Here is a 20,965-nt window from a genome sequence, read left to right as displayed (position 1 = left end):
TTGTCTCTCACAAAAACCTGGCACACTGCAAAATCCTAAATGAAATCATGTGAGTGTCAGTCTTCGAACAGGTAGTTTAATGTATGCTTGGGGGCAGTTTTTAGACACCTGGATGAGAAACGTTCCCTAAGTAAACTGCCTGTTACTCAGGCCCAGAAACTCGGATATGCATATAAATGGTAGATTTGGATAGAACACACTCTAAAGTTTCCAAAACTGTTAAAATAATGTCTCTGAGTATAACAGAACTGATATGGCAGGCAAAAACCTGAGGAAAATTTATCCAGGAGGTGGGATTTTTTTGATGTGGGTAGTTTTCAATTGAATGCCTATTGAGTTTCTAATGGGTTAGGACCCAGATCGCAGTTCCTATGGCTACCACTAGATGTCAACAGTCTTTAGACTTTGTTTCAGGCTTGTTTTCATACACTTAACCTGCCAGGCAGAGGCACATGCTGATGGGGGTGGCATTGTCAGATGGTTCATTTCCCCATAGAACCAGGCCTCCATTCCAAATTATACAGTCATCAAAATCTGAACTAGGCATGCTCTCCAAAGATGATAGCAGTCAAAGACCTCGTGGCGCAATGGTAGCGCGTCTGACTCCAGATCAGAAGGTTGCGTGTTCAACTCACGTCGAGGTCATGGTTTTTATGTGTGCAATCTCTGCCCTCTTTACTCAGTGAATCAGCACAAGTACCAATGTGGCTTTACAGTACTAATCTCGCACGGAAACGAACAAACCAATGCTGCTTTTGATGAAAATTGTCTCTCACAAAAACCTGGCACACTGCAAAATCCTAAATGAAATCATGTGAGTGTCAGTCTTCGAACAGGTAGTTTAATGTATGCTTGGGGGCAGTTTTTAGACACCTGGATGAGAAACGTTCCCTAAGTAAACTGCCTGTTACTCAGGCCCAGAAACTCGGATATGCATATAAATGGTAGATTTGGATAGAACACACTCTAAAGTTTCCAAAACTGTTAAAATAATGTCTCTGAGTATAACAGAACTGATATGGCAGGCAAAAACCTGAGGAAAATTTATCCAGGAGGTGGGATTTTTTTGATGTGGGTAGTTTTCAATTGAATGCCTATTGAGTTTCTAATGGGTTAGGACCCAGATTGCAGTTCCTATGGCTACCACTAGATGTCAACAGTCTTTAGACTTTGTTTCAGGCTTGTTTTCATACACTTAACCTGCCAGGCAGAGGCACATGCTGATGGGGGTGGCATTGTCAGATGGTTCATTTCCCCATAGAACCAGGCCTCCATTCCAAATTATACAGTCATCAAAATCTGAACTAGGCATGCTCTCCAAAGATGATAGCGGTCAAAGACCTCGTGGCGCAATGGTAGCGCGTCTGACTCCAGATCAGAAGGTTGCGTGTTCAACTCACGTCGAGGTCATGGTTTTTATGTGTGCAATCTCTGCCCTCTTTACTCAGTGAATCAGCACAAGTACCAATGTGGCTTTACAGTACTAATCTCGCACGGAAACGAACAAACCAATGCTGTTTTTGATGAAAATTGTCTCTCACAAAAACCTGGCACACTGCAAAATCCTAAATGAAATCATGTGAGTGTCAGTCTTCGAACAGGTAGTTTAATGTATGCTTGGGGGCAGTTTTTAGACACCTGGATGAGAAACGTTCCCTAAGTAAACTGCCTGTTACTCAGGCCCAGAAACTCGGATATGCATATAAATGGTAGATTTGGATAGAACACACTCTAAAGTTTCCAAAACTGTTAAAATAATGTCTCTGAGTATAACAGAACTGATATGGCAGGCAAAAACCTGAGGAAAATTTATCCAGGAGGTGGGATTTTTTTGATGTGGGTAGTTTTCAATTGAATGCCTATTGAGTTTCTAATGGGTTAGGACCCAGATTGCAGTTCCTATGGCTACCACTAGATGTCAACAGTCTTTAGACTTTGTTTCAGGCTTGTTTTCATACACTTAACCTGCCAGGCAGAGGCACATGCTGATGGGGGTGGCATTGTCAGATGGTTCATTTCCCCATAGAACCAGGCCTCCATTCCAAATTATACAGTCATCAAAATCTGAACTAGGCATGCTCTCCAAAGATGATAGCGGTCAAAGACCTCGTGGCGCAATGGTAGCGCGTCTGACTCCAGATCAGAAGGTTGCGTGTTCAACTCACGTCGAGGTCATGGTTTTTATGTGTGCAATCTCTGCCCTCTTTACTCAGTGAATCAGCACAAGTACCAATGTGGCTTTACAGTACTAATCTCGCACGGAAACGAACAAACCAATGCTGTTTTTGATGAAAATTGTCTCTCACAAAAACCTGGCACACTGCAAAATCCTAAATGAAATCATGTGAGTGTCAGTCTTCGAACAGGTAGTTTAATGTATGCTTGGGGGCAGTTTTTAGACACCTGGATGAGAAACGTTCCCTAAGTAAACTGCCTGTTACTCAGGCCCAGAAACTCGGATATGCATATAAATGGTAGATTTGGATAGAACACACTCTAAAGTTTCCAAAACTGTTAAAATAATGTCTCTGAGTATAACAGAACTGATATGGCAGGCAAAAACCTGAGGAAAATTTATCCAGGAGGTGGGATTTTTTTGATGTGGGTAGTTTTCAATTGAATGCCTATTGAGTTTCTAATGGGTTAGGACCCAGATCGCAGTTCCTATGGCTACCACTAGATGTCAACAGTCTTTAGACTTTGTTTCAGGCTTGTTTTCATACACTTAACCTGCCAGGCAGAGGCACATGCTGATGGGGGTGGCATTGTCAGATGGTTCATTCCCCATAGAACCAGGCCTCCATTCCAAATTATACAGTCATCAAAATCTGAACTAGGCATGCTCTCCAAAGATGATAGCAGTCAAAGACCTCGTGGCGCAATGGTAGCGCGTCTGACTCCAGATCAGAAGGTTGCGTGTTCAACTCACGTCGAGGTCATGGTTTTTATGTGTGCAATCTCTGCCCTCTTTACTCAGTGAATCAGCACAAGTACCAATGTGGCTTTACAGTACTAATCTCGCACGGAAACGAACAAACCAATGCTGTTTTTGATGAAAATTGTCTCTCACAAAAACCTGGCACACTGCAAAATCCTAAATGAAATCATGTGAGTGTCAGTCTTCGAACAGGTAGTTTAATGTATGCTTGGGGGCAGTTTTTAGACACCTGGATGAGAAACGTTCCCTAAGTAAACTGCCTGTTACTCAGGCCCAGAAACTCGGATATGCATATAAATGGTAGATTTGGATAGAACACACTCTAAAGTTTCCAAAACTGTTAAAATAATGTCTCTGAGTATAACAGAACTGATATGGCAGGCAAAAACCTGAGGAAAATTTATCCAGGAGGTGGGATTTTTTTGATGTGGGTAGTTTTCAATTGAATGCCTATTGAGTTTCTAATGGGTTAGGACCCAGATTGCAGTTCCTATGGCTACCACTAGATGTCAACAGTCTTTAGACTTTGTTTCAGGCTTGTTTTCATACACTTAACCTGCCAGGCAGAGGCACATGCTGATGGGGGTGGCATTGTCAGATGGTTCATTTCCCCATAGAACCAGGCCTCCATTCCAAATTATACAGTCATCGAAATCTGAACTAGGCATGCTCTCCAAAGATGATAGCAGTCAAAGACCTCGTGGCGCAATGGTAGCGTCTGACTCCAGATCAGAAGGTTGCGTGTTCAACTCACGTCGAGGTCATGGTTTTTATGTGTGCAATCTCTGCCCTCTTTACTCAGTGAATCAGCACAAGTACCAATGTGGCTTTACAGTACTAATCTCGCACGGAAACGAACAAACCAATGCTGCTTTTGATGAAAATTGTCTCTCACAAAAACCTGGCACACTGCAAAATCCTAAATGAAATCATGTGAGTGTCAGTCTTCGAACAGGTAGTTTAATGTATGCTTGGGGGCAGTTTTTAGACACCTGGATGAGAAACGTTCCCTAAGTAAACTGCCTGTTACTCAGGCCCAGAAACTCGGATATGCATATAAATGGTAGATTTGGATAGAACACACTCTAAAGTTTCCAAAACTGTTAAAATAATGTCTCTGAGTATAACAGAACTGATATGGCAGGCAAAAACCTGAGGAAAATTTATCCAGGAGGTGGGATTTTTTGATGTGGGTAGTTTTCAATTGAATGCCTATTGAGTTTCTAATGGGTTAGGACCCAGATTGCAGTTCCTATGGCTACCACTAGATGTCAACAGTCTTTAGACTTTGTTTCAGGCTTGTTTTCATACACTTAACCTGCCAGGCAGAGGCACATGCTGATGGGGGTGGCATTGTCAGATGGTTCATTTCCCCATAGAACCAGGCCTCCATTCCAAATTATACAGTCATCGAAATCTGAACTAGGCATGCTCTCCAAAGATGATAGCAGTCAAAGACCTCGTGGCGCAATGGTAGCGCGTCTGACTCCAGATCAGAAGGTTGCGTGTTCAACTCACGTCGAGGTCATGGTTTTTATGTGTGCAATCTCTGCCCTCTTTACTCAGTGAATCAGCACAAGTACCAATGTGGCTTTACAGTACTAATCTCGCACGGAAACGAACAAACCAATGCTGCTTTTGATGAAAATTGTCTCTCACAAAAACCTGGCACACTGCAAAATCCTAAATGAAATCATGTGAGTGTCAGTCTTCGAACAGGTAGTTTAATGTATGCTTGGGGGCAGTTTTTAGACACCTGGATGAGAAACGTTCCCTAAGTAAACTGCCTGTTACTCAGGCCCAGAAACTCGGATATGCATATAAATGGTAGATTTGGATAGAACACACTCTAAAGTTTCCAAAACTGTTAAAATAATGTCTCTGAGTATAACAGAACTGATATGGCAGGCAAAAACCTGAGGAAAATTTATCCAGGAGGTGGGATTTTTTTGATGTGGGTAGTTTTCAATTGAATGCCTATTGAGTTTCTAATGGGTTAGGACCCAGATTGCAGTTCCTATGGCTACCACTAGATGTCAACAGTCTTTAGACTTTGTTTCAGGCTTGTTTTCATACACTTAACCTGCCAGGCAGAGGCACATGCTGATGGGGGTGGCATTGTCAGATGGTTCATTTCCCCATAGAACCAGGCCTCCATTCCAAATTATACAGTCATCAAAATCTGAACTAGGCATGCTCTCCAAAGATGATAGCGGTCAAAGACCTCGTGGCGCAATGGTAGCGCGTCTGACTCCAGATCAGAAGGTTGCGTGTTCAACTCACGTCGAGGTCATGGTTTTTATGTGTGCAATCTCTGCCCTCTTTACTCAGTGAATCAGCACAAGTACCAATGTGGCTTTACAGTACTAATCTCGCACGGAAACGAACAAACCAATGCTGCTTTTGATGAAAATTGTCTCTCACAAAAACCTGGCACACTGCAAAATCCTAAATGAAATCATGTGAGTGTCAGTCTTCGAACAGGTAGTTTAATGTATGCTTGGGGGCAGTTTTTAGACACCTGGATGAGAAACGTTCCCTAAGTAAACTGCCTGTTACTCAGGCCCAGAAACTCGGATATGCATATAAATGGTAGATTTGGATAGAACACACTCTAAAGTTTCCAAAACTGTTAAAATAATGTCTCTGAGTATAACAGAACTGATATGGCAGGCAAAAACCTGAGGAAAATTTATCCAGGAGGTGGGATTTTTTTGATGTGGGTAGTTTTCAATTGAATGCCTATTGAGTTTCTAATGGGTTAGGACCCAGATTGCAGTTCCTATGGCTACCACTAGATGTCAACAGTCTTTAGACTTTGTTTCAGGCTTGTTTTCATACACTTAACCTGCCAGGCAGAGGCACATGCTGATGGGGGTGGCATTGTCAGATGGTTCATTTCCCCATAGAACCAGGCCTCCATTCCAAATTATACAGTCATCGAAATCTGAACTAGGCATGCTCTCCAAAGATGATAGCAGTCAAAGACCTCGTGGCGCAATGGTAGCGCGTCTGACTCCAGATCAGAAGGTTGCGTGTTCAACTCACGTCGAGGTCATGGTTTTTATGTGTGCAATCTCTGCCCTCTTTACTCAGTGAATCAGCACAAGTACCAATGTGGCTTTACAGTACTAATCTCGCACGGAAACGAACAAACCAATGCTGTTTTTGATGAAAATTGTCTCTCACAAAAACCTGGCACACTGCAAAATCCTAAATGAAATCATGTGAGTGTCAGTCTTCGAACAGGTAGTTTAATGTATGCTTGGGGGCAGTTTTTAGACACCTGGATGAGAAACGTTCCCTAAGTAAACTGCCTGTTACTCAGGCCCAGAAACTCGGATATGCATATAAATGGTAGATTTGGATAGAACACACTCTAAAGTTTCCAAAACTGTTAAAATAATGTCTCTGAGTATAACAGAACTGATATGGCAGGCAAAAACCTGAGGAAAATTTATCCAGGAGGTGGGATTTTTTTGATGTGGGTAGTTTTCAATTGAATGCCTATTGAGTTTCTAATGGGTTAGGACCCAGATTGCAGTTCCTATGGCTACCACTAGATGTCAACAGTCTTTAGACTTTGTTTCAGGCTTGTTTTCATACACTTAACCTGCCAGGCAGAGGCACATGCTGATGGGGGTGGCATTGTCAGATGGTTCATTTCCCCATAGAACCAGGCCTCCATTCCAAATTATACAGTCATCGAAATCTGAACTAGGCATGCTCTCCAAAGATGATAGCAGTCAAAGACCTCGTGGCGCAATGGTAGCGCGTCTGACTCCAGATCAGAAGGTTGCGTGTTCAACTCACGTCGAGGTCATGGTTTTTATGTGTGCAATCTCTGCCCTCTTTACTCAGTGAATCAGCACAAGTACCAATGTGGCTTTACAGTACTAATCTCGCACGGAAACGAACAAACCAATGCTGCTTTTGATGAAAATTGTCTCTCACAAAAACCTGGCACACTGCAAAATCCTAAATGAAATCATGTGAGTGTCAGTCTTCGAACAGGTAGTTTAATGTATGCTTGGGGGCAGTTTTTAGACACCTGGATGAGAAACGTTCCCTAAGTAAACTGCCTGTTACTCAGGCCCAGAAACTCGGATATGCATATAAATGGTAGATTTGGATAGAACACACTCTAAAGTTTCCAAAACTGTTAAAATAATGTCTCTGAGTATAACAGAACTGATATGGCAGGCAAAAACCTGAGGAAAATTTATCCAGGAGGTGGGATTTTTTTGATGTGGGTAGTTTTCAATTGAATGCCTATTGAGTTTCTAATGGGTTAGGACCCAGATTGCAGTTCCTATGGCTACCACTAGATGTCAACAGTCTTTAGACTTTGTTTCAGGCTTGTTTTCATACACTTAACCTGCCAGGCAGAGGCACATGCTGATGGGGGTGGCATTGTCAGATGGTTCATTTCCCCATAGAACCAGGCCTCCATTCCAAATTATACAGTCATCGAAATCTGAACTAGGCATGCTCTCCAAAGATGATAGCAGTCAAAGACCTCGTGGCGCAATGGTAGCGCGTCTGACTCCAGATCAGAAGGTTGCGTGTTCAACTCACGTCGAGGTCATGGTTTTTATGTGTGCAATCTCTGCCCTCTTTACTCAGTGAATCAGCACAAGTACCAATGTGGCTTTACAGTACTAATCTCGCACGGAAACGAACAAACCAATGCTGCTTTTGATGAAAATTGTCTCTCACAAAAACCTGGCACACTGCAAAATCCTAAATGAAATCATGTGAGTGTCAGTCTTCGAACAGGTAGTTTAATGTATGCTTGGGGGCAGTTTTTAGACACCTGGATGAGAAACGTTCCCTAAGTAAACTGCCTGTTACTCAGGCCCAGAAACTCGGATATGCATATAAATGGTAGATTTGGATAGAACACACTCTAAAGTTTCCAAAACTGTTAAAATAATGTCTCTGAGTATAACAGAACTGATATGGCAGGCAAAAACCTGAGGAAAATTTATCCAGGAGGTGGGATTTTTTGATGTGGGTAGTTTTCAATTGAATGCCTATTGAGTTTCTAATGGGTTAGGACCCAGATTGCAGTTCCTATGGCTACCACTAGATGTCAACAGTCTTTAGACTTTGTTTCAGGCTTGTTTTCATACACTTAACCTGCCAGGCAGAGGCACATGCTGATGGGGGTGGCATTGTCAGATGGTTCATTTCCCCATAGAACCAGGCCTCCATTCCAAATTATACAGTCATCGAAATCTGAACTAGGCATGCTCTCCAAAGATGATAGCAGTCAAAGACCTCGTGGCGCAATGGTAGCGCGTCTGACTCCAGATCAGAAGGTTGCGTGTTCAACTCACGTCGAGGTCATGGTTTTTATGTGTGCAATCTCTGCCCTCTTTACTCAGTGAATCAGCACAAGTACCAATGTGGCTTTACAGTACTAATCTCGCACGGAAACGAACAAACCAATGCTGCTTTTGATGAAAATCGTCTCTCACAAAAACCTGGCACACTGCAAAATCCTAAATGAAATCATGTGAGTGTCAGTCTTCGAACAGGTAGTTTAATGTATGCTTGGGGGCAGTTTTTAGACACCTGGATGAGAAACGTTCCCTAAGTAAACTGCCTGTTACTCAGGCCCAGAAACTCGGATATGCATATAAATGGTAGATTTGGATAGAACACACTCTAAAGTTTCCAAAACTGTTAAAATAATGTCTCTGAGTATAACAGAACTGATATGGCAGGCAAAAACCTGAGGAAAATTTATCCAGGAGGTGGGATTTTTTTGATGTGGGTAGTTTTCAATTGAATGCCTATTGAGTTTCTAATGGGTTAGGACCCAGATTGCAGTTCCTATGGCTACCACTAGATGTCAACAGTCTTTAGACTTTGTTTCAGGCTTGTTTTCATACACTTAACCTGCCAGGCAGAGGCACATGCTGATGGGGGTGGCATTGTCAGATGGTTCATTTCCCCATAGAACCAGGCCTCCATTCCAAATTATACAGTCATCGAAATCTGAACTAGGCATGCTCTCCAAAGATGATAGCAGTCAAAGACCTCGTGGCGCAATGGTAGCGCGTCTGACTCCAGATCAGAAGGTTGCGTGTTCAACTCACGTCGAGGTCATGGTTTTTATGTGTGCAATCTCTGCCCTCTTTACTCAGTGAATCAGCACAAGTACCAATGTGGCTTTACAGTACTAATCTCGCACGGAAACGAACAAACCAATGCTGCTTTTGATGAAAATGTCTCTCACAAAAACCTGGCACACTGCAAAATCCTAAATGAAATCATGTGAGTGTCAGTCTTCGAACAGGTAGTTTAATGTATGCTTGGGGGCAGTTTTTAGACACCTGGATGAGAAACGTTCCCTAAGTAAACTGCCTGTTACTCAGGCCCAGAAACTCGGATATGCATATAAATGGTAGATTTGGATAGAACACACTCTAAAGTTTCCAAAACTGTTAAAATAATGTCTCTGAGTATAACAGAACTGATATGGCAGGCAAAAACCTGAGGAAAATTTATCCAGGAGGTGGGATTTTTTTGATGTGGGTAGTTTTCAATTGAATGCCTATTGAGTTTCTAATGGGTTAGGACCCAGATTGCAGTTCCTATGGCTACCACTAGATGTCAACAGTCTTTAGACTTTGTTTCAGGCTTGTTTTCATACACTTAACCTGCCAGGCAGAGGCACATGCTGATGGGGGTGGCATTGTCAGATGGTTCATTTCCCCATAGAACCAGGCCTCCATTCCAAATTATACAGTCATCGAAATCTGAACTAGGCATGCTCTCCAAAGATGATAGCAGTCAAAGACCTCGTGGCGCAATGGTAGCGCGTCTGACTCCAGATCAGAAGGTTGCGTGTTCAACTCACGTCGAGGTCATGGTTTTTATGTGTGCAATCTCTGCCCTCTTTACTCAGTGAATCAGCACAAGTACCAATGTGGCTTTACAGTACTAATCTCGCACGGAAACGAACAAACCAATGCTGCTTTTGATGAAAATCGTCTCTCACAAAAACCTGGCACACTGCAAAATCCTAAATGAAATCATGTGAGTGTCAGTCTTCGAACAGGTAGTTTAATGTATGCTTGGGGGCAGTTTTTAGACACCTGGATGAGAAACGTTCCCTAAGTAAACTGCCTGTTACTCAGGCCCAGAAACTCGGATATGCATATAAATGGTAGATTTGGATAGAACACACTCTAAAGTTTCCAAAACTGTTAAAATAATGTCTCTGAGTATAACAGAACTGATATGGCAGGCAAAAACCTGAGGAAAATTTATCCAGGAGGTGGGATTTTTTTGATGTGGGTAGTTTTCAATTGAATGCCTATTGAGTTTCTAATGGGTTAGGACCCAGATTGCAGTTCCTATGGCTACCACTAGATGTCAACAGTCTTTAGACTTTGTTTCAGGCTTGTTTTCATACACTTAACCTGCCAGGCAGAGGCACATGCTGATGGGGGTGGCATTGTCAGATGGTTCATTTCCCCATAGAACCAGGCCTCCATTCCAAATTATACAGTCATCGAAATCTGAACTAGGCATGCTCTCCAAAGATGATAGCAGTCAAAGACCTCGTGGCGCAATGGTAGCGCGTCTGACTCCAGATCAGAAGGTTGCGTGTTCAACTCACGTCGAGGTCATGGTTTTTATGTGTGCAATCTCTGCCCTCTTTACTCAGTGAATCAGCACAAGTACCAATGTGGCTTTACAGTACTAATCTCGCACGGAAACGAACAAACCAATGCTGCTTTTGATGAAAATTGTCTCTCACAAAAACCTGGCACACTGCAAAATCCTAAATGAAATCATGTGAGTGTCAGTCTTCGAACAGGTAGTTTAATGTATGCTTGGGGGCAGTTTTTAGACACCTGGATGAGAAACGTTCCCTAAGTAAACTGCCTGTTACTCAGGCCCAGAAACTCGGATATGCATATAAATGGTAGATTTGGATAGAACACACTCTAAAGTTTCCAAAACTGTTAAAATAATGTCTCTGAGTATAACAGAACTGATATGGCAGGCAAAAACCTGAGGAAAATTTATCCAGGAGGTGGGATTTTTTTGATGTGGGTAGTTTTCAATTGAATGCCTATTGAGTTTCTAATGGGTTAGGACCCAGATTGCAGTTCCTATGGCTACCACTAGATGTCAACAGTCTTTAGACTTTGTTTCAGGCTTGTTTTCATACACTTAACCTGCCAGGCAGAGGCACATGCTGATGGGGGTGGCATTGTCAGATGGTTCATTTCCCCATAGAACCAGGCCTCCATTCCAAATTATACAGTCATCGAAATCTGAACTAGGCATGCTCTCCAAAGATGATAGCAGTCAAAGACCTCGTGGCGCAATGGTAGCGCGTCTGACTCCAGATCAGAAGGTTGCGTGTTCAACTCACGTCGAGGTCATGGTTTTTATGTGTGCAATCTCTGCCCTCTTTACTCAGTGAATCAGCACAAGTACCAATGTGGCTTTACAGTACTAATCTCGCACGGAAACGAACAAACCAATGCTGCTTTTGATGAAAATTGTCTCTCACAAAAACCTGGCACACTGCAAAATCCTAAATGAAATCATGTGAGTGTCAGTCTTCGAACAGGTAGTTTAATGTATGCTTGGGGGCAGTTTTTAGACACCTGGATGAGAAACGTTCCCTAAGTAAACTGCCTGTTACTCAGGCCCAGAAACTCGGATATGCATATAAATGGTAGATTTGGATAGAACACACTCTAAAGTTTCCAAAACTGTTAAAATAATGTCTCTGAGTATAACAGAACTGATATGGCAGGCAAAAACCTGAGGAAAATTTATCCAGGAGGTGGGATTTTTTGATGTGGGTAGTTTTCAATTGAATGCCTATTGAGTTTCTAATGGGTTAGGACCCAGATTGCAGTTCCTATGGCTACCACTAGATGTCAACAGTCTTTAGACTTTGTTTCAGGCTTGTTTTCATACACTTAACCTGCCAGGCAGAGGCACATGCTGATGGGGGTGGCATTGTCAGATGGTTCATTTCCCCATAGAACCAGGCCTCCATTCCAAATTATACAGTCATCGAAATCTGAACTAGGCATGCTCTCCAAAGATGATAGCAGTCAAAGACCTCGTGGCGCAATGGTAGCGCGTCTGACTCCAGATCAGAAGGTTGCGTGTTCAACTCACGTCGAGGTCATGGTTTTTATGTGTGCAATCTCTGCCCTCTTTACTCAGTGAATCAGCACAAGTACCAATGTGGCTTTACAGTACTAATCTCGCACGGAAACGAACAAACCAATGCTGCTTTTGATGAAAATTGTCTCTCACAAAAACCTGGCACACTGCAAAATCCTAAATGAAATCATGTGAGTGTCAGTCTTCGAACAGGTAGTTTAATGTATGCTTGGGGGCAGTTTTTAGACACCTGGATGAGAAACGTTCCCTAAGTAAACTGCCTGTTACTCAGGCCCAGAAACTCGGATATGCATATAAATGGTAGATTTGGATAGAACACACTCTAAAGTTTCCAAAACTGTTAAAATAATGTCTCTGAGTATAACAGAACTGATATGGCAGGCAAAAACCTGAGGAAAATTTATCCAGGAGGTGGGATTTTTTTGATGTGGGTAGTTTTCAATTGAATGCCTATTGAGTTTCTAATGGGTTAGGACCCAGATTGCAGTTCCTATGGCTACCACTAGATGTCAACAGTCTTTAGACTTTGTTTCAGGCTTGTTTTCATACACTTAACCTGCCAGGCAGAGGCACATGCTGATGGGGGTGGCATTGTCAGATGGTTCATTTCCCCATAGAACCAGGCCTCCATTCCAAATTATACAGTCATCGAAATCTGAACTAGGCATGCTCTCCAAAGATGATAGCAGTCAAAGACCTCGTGGCGCAATGGTAGCGCGTCTGACTCCAGATCAGAAGGTTGCGTGTTCAACTCACGTCGAGGTCATGGTTTTTATGTGTGCAATCTCTGCCCTCTTTACTCAGTGAATCAGCACAAGTACCAATGTGGCTTTACAGTACTAATCTCGCACGGAAACGAACAAACCAATGCTGCTTTTGATGAAAATTGTCTCTCACAAAAACCTGGCACACTGCAAAATCCTAAATGAAATCATGTGAGTGTCAGTCTTCGAACAGGTAGTTTAATGTATGCTTGGGGGCAGTTTTTAGACACCTGGATGAGAAACGTTCCCTAAGTAAACTGCCTGTTACTCAGGCCCAGAAACTCGGATATGCATATAAATGGTAGATTTGGATAGAACACACTCTAAAGTTTCCAAAACTGTTAAAATAATGTCTCTGAGTATAACAGAACTGATATGGCAGGCAAAAACCTGAGGAAAATTTATCCAGGAGGTGGGATTTTTTTGATGTGGGTAGTTTTCAATTGAATGCCTATTGAGTTTCTAATGGGTTAGGACCCAGATCGCAGTTCCTATGGCTACCACTAGATGTCAACAGTCTTTAGACTTTGTTTCAGGCTTGTTTTCATACACTTAACCTGCCAGGCAGAGGCACATGCTGATGGGGGTGGCATTGTCAGATGGTTCATTTCCCCATAGAACCAGGCCTCCATTCCAAATTATACAGTCATCGAAATCTGAACTAGGCATGCTCTCCAAAGATGATAGCAGTCAAAGACCTCGTGGCGCAATGGTAGCGCGTCTGACTCCAGATCAGAAGGTTGCGTGTTCAACTCACGTCGAGGTCATGGTTTTTATGTGTGCAATCTCTGCCCTCTTTACTCAGTGAATCAGCACAAGTACCAATGTGGCTTTACAGTACTAATCTCGCACGGAAACGAACAAACCAATGCTGCTTTTGATGAAAATTGTCTCTCACAAAAACCTGGCACACTGCAAAATCCTAAATGAAATCATGTGAGTGTCAGTCTTCGAACAGGTAGTTTAATGTATGCTTGGGGGCAGTTTTTAGACACCTGGATGAGAAACGTTCCCTAAGTAAACTGCCTGTTACTCAGGCCCAGAAACTCGGATATGCATATAAATGGTAGATTTGGATAGAACACACTCTAAAGTTTCCAAAACTGTTAAAATAATGTCTCTGAGTATAACAGAACTGATATGGCAGGCAAAAACCTGAGGAAAATTTATCCAGGAGGTGGGATTTTTTTGATGTGGGTAGTTTTCAATTGAATGCCTATTGAGTTTCTAATGGGTTAGGACCCAGATTGCAGTTCCTATGGCTACCACTAGATGTCAACAGTCTTTAGACTTTGTTTCAGGCTTGTTTTCATACACTTAACCTGCCAGGCAGAGGCACATGCTGATGGGGGTGGCATTGTCAGATGGTTCATTTCCCCATAGAACCAGGCCTCCATTCCAAATTATACAGTCATCAAAATCTGAACTAGGCATGCTCTCCAAAGATGATAGCGGTCAAAGACCTCGTGGCGCAATGGTAGCGCGTCTGACTCCAGATCAGAAGGTTGCGTGTTCAACTCACGTCGAGGTCATGGTTTTTATGTGTGCAATCTCTGCCCTCTTTACTCAGTGAATCAGCACAAGTACCAATGTGGCTTTACAGTACTAATCTCGCACGGAAACGAACAAACCAATGCTGCTTTTGATGAAAATTGTCTCTCACAAAAACCTGGCACACTGCAAAATCCTAAATGAAATCATGTGAGTGTCAGTCTTCGAACAGGTAGTTTAATGTATGCTTGGGGGCAGTTTTTAGACACCTGGATGAGAAACGTTCCCTAAGTAAACTGCCTGTTACTCAGGCCCAGAAACTCGGATATGCATATAAATGGTAGATTTGGATAGAACACACTCTAAAGTTTAAATAAATAAAAACAGTATGGGGATGAGGTAGGTGAAAATGGGTGGGATATTTACCAATAGACTATGTACAGCTGCAGCGATCGGTTAGCTGCTCAGATAGCAGATGTTTGAAGTTCGTGAGGGAGATAAAAGTCTCCAACTTCAGCGATTTTTGCAATTCATTCCAGTCAAAGACCTCGTGGTGCAATGGTAGCGCGTCTGACTCCAAATCAGAAGGTTGCGTGTTCAAACACGTTGTGGTCAGGGTATTTATGTGTGCAATCTCTGCCTTCTTTACTCAATGAATCAGAACAAGTTCCAATGTGGCTTTACAGTACTAATCTCACACAAAAACGAACAAACCAAGGCTGCTATAGATGACAATTGTCTCTCACAAAAACCTGGCACACTGCAAATTCCTAAATCAAATGATGCTGTGTGATTGACAGACAATGTTAAAGTTGCTGTTACTGTTAAATTTCAAATCAAATCAAAGTTTATTTGTCACGTGCACCGAATACAGTGAAATGCTTACTTACAGTCTAACCAATAGTGTGAGAAAAAGGTGTGTGTGTAAGTAAAGAACTAAAACAACAGTAAAAAGACATTTGAGAAATTTTATATTAGCAAGGCAATATACAGACACCGGTTAGTCAGGCTGATTGAAGCAGTATGGTTAAAGTGACTATGCATATATAATGAACAGAGAGTAGCAGAAGCGTAAAAAAGGGTTGGTGGATGGTGGCACACAATGCAGATAGCCCTGTTAGCCAATGTTCGGGAGCACTGGTTGTTCGGGCCAATTTAGGTAGTATGTACATGAATTTATAGTTAAAAGTGACTATGCATATAAGATAAACAGAGAGGAGCAGCAGCGTAAAAGACGGGTTGGCGGGGGGGGGGCACACAATGCAAATTATCCAGGTAACCATCTGATTACCTGTTCAGGAGTCTTATGGCTTGTGGATAAAAACTGTTGAGAAGCCTTTTTGTCCTAGACTTGGCACTCTGGTACCGCTTGCCATGCGGTAGTAGAGAGAACAGTCTATGACTGGGGTGGCTGGGGTCTTTGACAATTTTTAGGGCATTCCTCTGACACCGCCTGGTGTAGAAGTCCTGGATGGCAGGCAGCTTTGCCCCAGTGATGTACTGGGCCGTACGCACTACCCTCTGTCGTGCCTTGCGGTAGGAGGCCGAGCAATTGCCGTATCAGCCAGTGATGCCACCTGTCAGGATGCTCTCGATGTTGCGGCTGTAGAACCTTTTGAGGATCTCAGGACCCATGCCAAATCTTTTTAGTTTCCTGAGGGGGAATAGGCTTTGTCGTGCCCTCTTCACGACTGTTTTGGTGTGTTTGGACCATTCTAGTTTGTTGTTGATATGGACACCATGAAATTTGAAGCTCTCAACCTGCTCCATTACAGCCCCGTCAATGAGAATGGGGGCGTGCTCGGTCCTCCTTTTCCTGTAGTCCACAATCATCCCCTTAGTCTTGGTTACGTTGAGGTATAGTTTGTTATTCTGGCACAACCCGGCCAGGTCTCTGACCTCCTCCCTATAGGCTGTCTCGTCGTTGTTGGTGATCAGGCCTACCACTGTTGTGTCGTCAGTAAACTTAATGATGGCCATAAGACTCCTGAACAGGTAACCAAATGGTTACCCGGACTATTTGCATTGTGTGCCTCCCCCCGCCAACCTGTCTTTTACGCTGCTGCTACTCTCTGTTTATCTTATATGCATAGTCACTTTAACTATATGTTCATGTACATACTACCTAAATACTACCTGTTGTTCTGCCCCTGAACAGGCAGTTAACCCACTGTTCCTAGGCCGTCATTGAAAATAAGAATTTGTTCTTAACTGACTTACCTAGTTAAATAAAGGTAAAAATAAATAAATGAAATTAAATTGGCCTGACCAACCAGTGCTCCCGCACATTGGATAACAGGGCTATATGCATTGTGTCTACACACACATACCTTTTTCTTTTTTCCTTTTTTTCCCCGCACCATTGGTTAGAGCCTGTAAGTAAGCATTTCACTGTAAGGTCTACAGCTGTTGTATTCAGCGCACGTGACAAATAAACTTGGATTTGATTTGGTCAAAAGGACTCTGAAGATTAGAAGACTAGTCAAAAGGACTCTGTGAGGATTAGAAGACTGGTCAAAAGGACTGTGAGGATTAGAAGACTGGCTAAAAGGACTCTGTGATGATTAGACAACTAGTCAAAGGGACTCTGTGAGGATTAGAAGTTTGGCCAAAAGGACTCTGTGATGATTAGAAGACTGGTCAAAAGGACTGTGAGGATTAGAAGACTGGCCAAAAGGACTCTGTGAGGATTAGAAGACTGGCCAAAAGGACTGTGAGGATTAGAAGACTGGTCAAAAGGACTGTGAGGATTAGAAGACTGGTCAAAAGGACTGTGAGGATTAGAAGACTAGTCAAAAGGACTGTGAGGATTAGAAGACTGGTCAAAAGGACTGTGAGGATTAGAAGATTGACCAAAAGGACTGTGTGAGAATTAGAAGACTAGTCAAAAGGACTCTGTGAGGATTAGAAGACTGGTCAAAAGGACTGTGAGGATTAGAAGACTGGGTAAAGGGACTCTGTGAGGATTAGAAGTCTAGTCAAAAGGACTCTGTGACGATTAGAAGACTAGTCAAAAGGACACTGTGAGGATTAGAAGACTTGTCAAAAGGACTCTGTGATGATTAGAAGACTGGTCAAAAGGACTGTGAGGATTAGAAGACTGGCCAAAAGGACTCTGTGAGGATTAGAAGACTGGCCAAAAGGACTGTGGGGATTAGAAGACTGGTCAAAAGGACTGTGAGGATTAGAAGACTAGTCAAAAGGACTGTGAGGATTAGAAGACTGGTCAAAAGGACTGTGAGGATTAGAAGATTGACCAAAAGGACTGTGTGAGAATTAGAAGACTAGTCAAAAGGACTCTGTGAGGATTAGAAGACTGGTCAAAAGGACTGTGAGGATTAGAAGACTGGGTAAAGGGACTCTGTGAGGATTAGAAGTCTAGTCAAAAGGACTCTGTGACGATTAGAAGACTAGTCAAAAGGACACTGTGAGGATTAGAAGACTTGTCAAAAGGACTCTGTGATGATTAGAAGACTGGTCAAAAGGACTGTGAGGATTAGAAGACTGGCCAAAAGGACTCTGTGAGGATTAGAAGACTGGCCAAAAGGACTGTGGGGATTAGAAGACTGGTCAAAAGGACTGTGAGGATTAGAAGACTAGTCAAAAGGACTGTGAGGATTAGAAGACTGGTCAAAAGGACTGTGAGGATTAGAAGACTAGTCAAAAGGACTGTGAGGATTAGAAGACTGGTCAAAAGGACTGTGAGGATTAGAAGATTGACCAAAAGGACTGTGTGAGAATTAGAAGACTAGTCAAAAGGACTCTGTGAGGATTAGAAGACTGGTCAAAAGGACTGTAAGGATTAGAAGACTGGGTAAAGGGACTCTGTGAGGATTAGAAGTCTAGTCAAAAGGACTCTGTGACGATTAGAAGACTAGTCAAAAGGACACTGTGAGGATTAGAAGACTTGTCAAAAGGACTCTGTGATGATTAGAAGACTGGTCAAAAGGACTGTGAGGATTAGAAGACTGGCCAAAAGGACTCTGTGAGGATTAGAAGACTGGCCAAAAGGACTGTGAGGATTAGAAGACTGGTCAAAAGGACTGTGAGGATTAGAAGACTGGTCAAAAGGACTGTGAGGATTAGAAGACTAGTCAAAAGGACTGTGAGGATTAGAAGACTGGTCAAAAGGACTGTGAGGATTAGAAGATTGACCAAAAGGACTGTGTGAGAATTAGAAGACTAGTCAAAAGGACTCTGTGAGGATTAGAAGACTGGTCAAAAGGACTGTGAGGATTAGAAGACTGGGTAAAGGGACTCTGTGAGGATTAGAAGTCTAGTCAAAAGGACTCTGTGACGATTAGAAGACTAGTCAAAAGGACACTGTGAGGATTAGAAGACTTGTCAAAAGGACTCTGTGATGATTAGAAGACTGGTCAAAAGGACTGTGAGGATTAGAAGACTGGCCAAAAGGACTCTGTGAGGATTAGAAGACTGGCCAAAAGGACTGTGGGGATTAGAAGACTGGTCAAAAGGACTGTGAGGATTAGAAGACTAGTCAAAAGGACTGTGAGGATTAGAAGACTGGTCAAAAGGACTGTGAGGATTAGAAGATTGACCAAAAGGACTGTGTGAGAATTAGAAGGCTAGTCAAAAGGACTCTGTGAGGATTAGAAGACTGGTCAAAAGGACTGTGAGGATTAGAAGACTGGGTAAAGTGACTCTGTGAGGATTAGAAGTCTAGTCAAAAGGACTCTGTGACGATTAGAAGACTAGTCAAAAGGACTCTGTGAGGATTAGAAGATTGGCCAAAAGGACACTGTGATGATTAGACGACTAGTCAAAAGGACTCTGTGAGGATTAGAAGACTGGGTAAAGGGACTCTGTGAGGATTAGAAGACTGGTCAAAAGGACTGTGAGGATTAGAAGACTGGTCAAAAGGACTGTGAGGATTAGAAGACTGGTCAAAAGGACTGTGAGGATTAGAAGACTAGTCAAAAGGACTGTGAGGATTAGAAGACTGGTCAAAAGGACTGTGAGGATTAGAAGATTGACCAAAAGGACTGTGTGAGAATTAGAAGACTAGTCAAAAGGACTCTGTGAGGATTAGAAGACTGGTCAAAAGGACTGTGAGGATTAGAAGACTGGGTAAAGGGACTCTGTGAGGATTAGAAGTCTAGTCAAAAGGACTCTGTGACAATTAGAAGACTAGTCAAAAGGACACTGTGAGGATTAGAAGACTTGTCAAAAGGACTCTGTGATGATTAGAAGACTGGTCAAAAGGACTGTGAGGATTAGAAGACTGGCCAAAAGGACTCTGTGAGGATTAGAAGACTGGCCAAAAGGACTGTGAGGATTAGAAGACTGGTCAAAAGGACTGTGAGGATTAGAAGACTAGTCAAAAGGACTGTGAGGATTAGAAGACTGGTCAAAAGGACTGTGAGGATTAGAAGACTAGTCAAAAGGACTCTGTGAGGATTAGAAGACTGGGTAAAGGGACTCTGTGAGGATTAGAAGACTGGTCAAAAGGACTGTGAGGATTAGAAGACTGGTCAAAAGGACTGTGAGGATTAGAAGACTGGTCAAAAGGACTGTGAGGATTAGAAGACTAGTCAAAAGGACTGTGAGGATTAGAAGACTGGTCAAAAGGACTGTGAGGATTAGAAGATTGACCAAAAGGACTGTGTGAGAATTAGAAGACTAGTCAAAAGGACTCTGTGAGGATTAGAAGACTGGTCAAAAGGACTGTAAGGATTAGAAGACTGGGTAAAGGGACTCTGTGAGGATTAGAAGTCTAGTCAAAAGGACTCTGTGACGATTAGAAGACTAGTCAAAAGGACACTGTGAGGATTAGAAGACTTGTCAAAAGGACTCTGTGATGATTAGAAGACTGGTCAAAAGGACTGTGAGGATTAGAAGACTGGCCAAAAGGACTCTGTGAGGATTAGAAGACTGGCCAAAAGGACTGTGAGGATTAGAAGACTGGTCAAAAGGACTGTGAGGATTAGAAGACTGGTCAAAAGGACTGTGAGGATTAGAAGACTAGTCAAAAGGACTGTGAGGATTAGAAGACTGGTCAAAAGGACTGTGAGGATTAGAAGATTGACCAAAAGGACTGTGTGAGAATTAGAAGACTAGTCAAAAGGACTCTGTGAGGATTAGAAGACTGGTCAAAAGGACTGTGAGGATTAGAAGACTGGGTAAAGGGACTCTGTGAGGATTAGAAGTCTAGTCAAAAGGACTCTGTGACGATTAGAAGACTAGTCAAAAGGACACTGTGAGGATTAGAAGACTTGTCAAAAGGACTCTGTGATGATTAGAAGACTGGTCAAAAGGACTGTGAGGATTAGAAGACTGGCCAAAAGGACTCTGTGAGGATTAGAAGACTGGCCAAAAGGACTGTGGGGATTAGAAGACTGGTCAAAAGGACTGTGAGGATTAGAAGACTAGTCAAAAGGACTGTGAGGATTAGAAGACTGGTCAAAAGGACTGTGAGGATTAGAAGACTAGTCAAAAGGACTGTGAGGATTAGAAGACTGGTCAAAAGGACTGTGAGGATTAGAAGATTGACCAAAAGGACTGTGTGAGAATTAGAAGACTAGTCAAAAGGACTCTGTGAGGATTAGAAGACTGGTCAAAAGGACTGTAAGGATTAGAA

General features: G+C 42.6%; 18 non-coding genes across 18 annotated transcripts; all 18 read left to right on the top strand.

The window, feature by feature from the left end:
- The first annotated feature begins 573 nt into the window (after nt 1–573).
- trnaw-cca (transfer RNA tryptophan (anticodon CCA)) lies at nt 574–645 on the top strand. The gene has a single exon. It is a non-coding gene; the product is annotated as a tRNA-Trp (tRNA).
- Nucleotides 646–1,338: 693 nt separating this feature from the next.
- Nucleotides 1,339–1,410, top strand: trnaw-cca (transfer RNA tryptophan (anticodon CCA)). Its single transcript has one exon. It is a non-coding gene; the product is annotated as a tRNA-Trp (tRNA).
- Nucleotides 1,411–2,103: 693 nt separating this feature from the next.
- On the top strand, nt 2,104–2,175 carry trnaw-cca (transfer RNA tryptophan (anticodon CCA)). The gene has a single exon. It is a non-coding gene; the product is annotated as a tRNA-Trp (tRNA).
- A 692-nt stretch (nt 2,176–2,867) lies between these two features.
- Nucleotides 2,868–2,939, top strand: trnaw-cca (transfer RNA tryptophan (anticodon CCA)). The gene has a single exon. It is a non-coding gene; the product is annotated as a tRNA-Trp (tRNA).
- A 1,455-nt stretch (nt 2,940–4,394) lies between these two features.
- Nucleotides 4,395–4,466, top strand: trnaw-cca (transfer RNA tryptophan (anticodon CCA)). Its single transcript has one exon. It is a non-coding gene; the product is annotated as a tRNA-Trp (tRNA).
- A 693-nt stretch (nt 4,467–5,159) lies between these two features.
- Nucleotides 5,160–5,231, top strand: trnaw-cca (transfer RNA tryptophan (anticodon CCA)). The gene has a single exon. It is a non-coding gene; the product is annotated as a tRNA-Trp (tRNA).
- A 693-nt stretch (nt 5,232–5,924) lies between these two features.
- On the top strand, nt 5,925–5,996 carry trnaw-cca (transfer RNA tryptophan (anticodon CCA)). The gene has a single exon. It is a non-coding gene; the product is annotated as a tRNA-Trp (tRNA).
- A 693-nt stretch (nt 5,997–6,689) lies between these two features.
- trnaw-cca (transfer RNA tryptophan (anticodon CCA)) lies at nt 6,690–6,761 on the top strand. Its single transcript has one exon. It is a non-coding gene; the product is annotated as a tRNA-Trp (tRNA).
- Nucleotides 6,762–7,454: 693 nt separating this feature from the next.
- trnaw-cca (transfer RNA tryptophan (anticodon CCA)) lies at nt 7,455–7,526 on the top strand. The gene has a single exon. It is a non-coding gene; the product is annotated as a tRNA-Trp (tRNA).
- A 692-nt stretch (nt 7,527–8,218) lies between these two features.
- On the top strand, nt 8,219–8,290 carry trnaw-cca (transfer RNA tryptophan (anticodon CCA)). Its single transcript has one exon. It is a non-coding gene; the product is annotated as a tRNA-Trp (tRNA).
- A 693-nt stretch (nt 8,291–8,983) lies between these two features.
- trnaw-cca (transfer RNA tryptophan (anticodon CCA)) lies at nt 8,984–9,055 on the top strand. Its single transcript has one exon. It is a non-coding gene; the product is annotated as a tRNA-Trp (tRNA).
- A 692-nt stretch (nt 9,056–9,747) lies between these two features.
- Nucleotides 9,748–9,819, top strand: trnaw-cca (transfer RNA tryptophan (anticodon CCA)). Its single transcript has one exon. It is a non-coding gene; the product is annotated as a tRNA-Trp (tRNA).
- Nucleotides 9,820–10,512: 693 nt separating this feature from the next.
- Nucleotides 10,513–10,584, top strand: trnaw-cca (transfer RNA tryptophan (anticodon CCA)). Its single transcript has one exon. It is a non-coding gene; the product is annotated as a tRNA-Trp (tRNA).
- Nucleotides 10,585–11,277: 693 nt separating this feature from the next.
- trnaw-cca (transfer RNA tryptophan (anticodon CCA)) lies at nt 11,278–11,349 on the top strand. The gene has a single exon. It is a non-coding gene; the product is annotated as a tRNA-Trp (tRNA).
- A 692-nt stretch (nt 11,350–12,041) lies between these two features.
- trnaw-cca (transfer RNA tryptophan (anticodon CCA)) lies at nt 12,042–12,113 on the top strand. Its single transcript has one exon. It is a non-coding gene; the product is annotated as a tRNA-Trp (tRNA).
- Nucleotides 12,114–12,806: 693 nt separating this feature from the next.
- On the top strand, nt 12,807–12,878 carry trnaw-cca (transfer RNA tryptophan (anticodon CCA)). The gene has a single exon. It is a non-coding gene; the product is annotated as a tRNA-Trp (tRNA).
- Nucleotides 12,879–13,571: 693 nt separating this feature from the next.
- On the top strand, nt 13,572–13,643 carry trnaw-cca (transfer RNA tryptophan (anticodon CCA)). Its single transcript has one exon. It is a non-coding gene; the product is annotated as a tRNA-Trp (tRNA).
- A 693-nt stretch (nt 13,644–14,336) lies between these two features.
- trnaw-cca (transfer RNA tryptophan (anticodon CCA)) lies at nt 14,337–14,408 on the top strand. The gene has a single exon. It is a non-coding gene; the product is annotated as a tRNA-Trp (tRNA).
- Nucleotides 14,409–20,965: the final 6,557 nt, after the last annotated feature.

Source organism: Oncorhynchus nerka, linkage group LG20 (assembly GCF_034236695.1).
Source record: "Oncorhynchus nerka isolate Pitt River linkage group LG20, Oner_Uvic_2.0, whole genome shotgun sequence".
NCBI classification, from domain to species: Eukaryota; Metazoa; Chordata; class Actinopteri; order Salmoniformes; family Salmonidae; genus Oncorhynchus; species Oncorhynchus nerka.
Note: the sequence above shows the minus strand (reverse complement) of the source record. Positions and strands in the feature narration are given on the sequence as shown.